Source organism: Henckelia pumila, chromosome 4 (assembly GCF_033568475.1).
Source record: "Henckelia pumila isolate YLH828 chromosome 4, ASM3356847v2, whole genome shotgun sequence".
NCBI classification, from domain to species: Eukaryota; Viridiplantae; Streptophyta; class Magnoliopsida; order Lamiales; family Gesneriaceae; genus Henckelia; species Henckelia pumila.
Window position 1 is genome coordinate 170,400,233 of NC_133123.1, and position 2,825 is coordinate 170,403,057.

The 2,825-nt window shown below is 37.1% G+C and overlaps 1 long non-coding RNA gene across 1 annotated transcript; it reads right to left on the reverse strand.

Moving 5' to 3' along the window:
- Positions 1-2,148: 2,148 nt before the first annotated feature.
- Positions 2,149-2,602, reverse strand: LOC140859843 (uncharacterized). Its single transcript, XR_012143545.1, has 3 exons — positions 2,500-2,602; positions 2,354-2,423; positions 2,149-2,276 (listed from the first exon to the last, which is right to left on the reverse strand). It is a non-coding gene; the product is annotated as an uncharacterized lncRNA (long non-coding RNA).
- Between the last annotated feature and the right edge of the window lie 223 nt (positions 2,603-2,825).

Below are 2,825 nucleotides of genomic sequence, written 5' to 3' on the forward strand. Positions count from 1 at the left end.
AATATAGAAGAATATGTGGCCAAATTTGCTAGTCTGTTGAAATTTTCCCCACATATAGCAGTTAACGATAAAGCCATGGAGGATCAATTTATTAATGGCTTGAATCCAGATGTTTTCACTTTGGTTAACAGTGGACAACCCAATACCTTTTTTGATGCTTTGAACAGATCAAAATGAGCAGAGGCTGGTTTATTGAGACAGAGAGGAGGACCGTTCATTCCACATCCATCTCAACAGCCAGTACCATTGCCATTGCCACAGAATCCGCCACCGTCTCAACAACCATATCTCAGATTTGAGGGTTGAAGCAGTGGCAGAAAGGATTTGAGATTTTGGCCTAAAGGTAAGCAATTTAGGAAATCTGGCAATAGTTCATCTAGTTCTAGTGGCCAGAGAAAGTTTGGTTTAGGTCAGAGTTTTGCGTTGTCCAAGAATTAGTGTAGCAAGTGTGGTGGTAGGCATGCAACAGATCAGTGTAGAGGAGTTTCTAGAAGCTGTAATATATGTCACCAAACCGGTCACTATGCCAAGGTATGCCCTCAAAGAGAAACAGACAGAGCAACTGGTGCCAGTGAATCTAGATCAATACCTCAGGCTGACAGGAAGTCTTCTGCAGTGCATTCATTTCAGCCACAACAAAAATCTAAACCTGGAGGAAGCCAGATTGTGACTCAAACTCATAGGCAACAGGAAAGATTGTTTGCATTGACAATTTTTCTGAATGCGACCACAGTTAGCGACGATCTCCGCCACCAGTAAGAACCAGACGATCTCTGCCACCAGTAAGAACCAGACTTCTGAAATACAACATTAGATAACACATGTTAAATATAACATCATATCAAACCATATAAATCTAACCATAAATTTATAAATGACAACACAGTGGAAGCATATCAAACATCATGAAACAGAAAATAGACTAACCACCATTTGACGTTAGATTTCACACCCAATGAGATAACATCAACACAATCGTAAAGTAACCACCGTTTGGCATTAGATTTCATTCGATCTTCTGTGTTTGTATAAAGCTTAAACTACTGTCGATTGATATTTTTTTTCTTCTACCATGGTAAAAGCTTAATGCATTTTGATGATCTTCACCATATATCCTACAAGCAAGAAAGCTCAAAAGGAATTGGCAACAAGAATTGCCTGTCTGCAGCGTGCCTTAGCCTGTTGAATCCTCTCATTCAACATTATTGGACCCTTTAGTCAATCATGAAACAGAAAATAGACTAACAAATGTAAACCTCATAACATGGGCTGCTTTCATTTTTATTATTGGGAATATTATTGGACCCTTTAGTCAATCATGACCAAGAACAAGAAGAAAATCAATGATGATTCAAAAGATAAGATAAGCCTGCTGCAGGCCTCGCCTACTGTCTGGAACATTAATTATATCATGCATGCGCAGCAACTAATTATATGAATTTTTACTTAATCGATCAAATGGATAGCAGGGGTTCTTGCTAATAGAACTGTTATGGCAGTCAAGAAGTTGGAGGGGATCGAGCAAGGCGAGAAACAGTTCAGAATGGAGGTGGCGACGATCGGTAGAACCCACCAGTTGAATGTGATGAGATTGATAGGATTCTGATCAGAAGGGAGGCATAGGCTATTAGTATATGAGTTTATGAGAAACAGTTCTTTAGACAAGTTTCTATTCACCTCTGAGGAGCAATGTGGGAAGCATTTGAATTGGGAGTATAGGTAGAATATCGCACTAGGAACCGCTAAGGGAATCACAGACGAAAAGGAAAAAAAAGCATGAAAATATGTAAACAACACACATTCGAACCAGTTTCAGAAGGCCTCGCCTACTGTCTGCTTGAAAAAAAAATATGGACAGTAGTTGCATGTGCCCAAACCACCAAATTCACGCATGTACTCCATGCACTCGAGGCTTTAATTAATTCAATTCATCCATGCATTATGATAGTTGTTGCATTATTCAAGACACAAAATACATGTGCATACCTATTCATAAACGTGTTCTTGTATACATTCTGTCAACTCTGAAAGCACCTCTTTAATTTCTTCTAACGAGTACTCACCTTTTGAGAGCTGTCACATATATTATGTTAATAAAAAATCATATAACAATAACTTTGCAAATTTAAAACAATTTAGTTGTAATTATTTGAGTTAAGAAAGATTACTATTGATCGTAGTGAAACGTTCTCGATATTCTCAACTTCTTGAATAATTTGTCTCATATATCTCATCACATAAAGACCACATTGTTTTGCATCTGGCTGCCGAGGACCCTATGGTAGTAGAGAAAAATTTTTGGTGACAAATTTAGATATTTAAACATAATATATTAAACATAAATTATGCATACCTGTACTACTACCCACATAGCATTCTTTCTACCCTTCCTTCCTTTGTTTGAGTTAAACAATCGCAAGGCCCTTCAATATACTTGATATATGAGTTTTTGTATGAGTGAAATAAATATTTGATAAAAATAAATAAATATAAACTCACATATCCACTACATATTTCCAATCATCATCACGAATGCGGTGACTTAAGGAATCCAACACATAAATAACATCCTTGTATGGTTGAATAACAGTGAGAATCCAATGACAGCTACGCAAAAAAAACATAATTAGTGCTTCTAATTCAATAAATAATCGAAATAAAGCAACCAAATTGATATTTAAATTTTTACTTACCCGATATTACATGGCGCCAAAACTAGTTGATCAACCGATGCACCACTCAGTCTATCTGCTAAAGCACTCGCCCTTTGGTTCAACCTTTCAAGCTTACTCTTTTTGTCGTGTGTAGTTTCTCCCATATCCGAG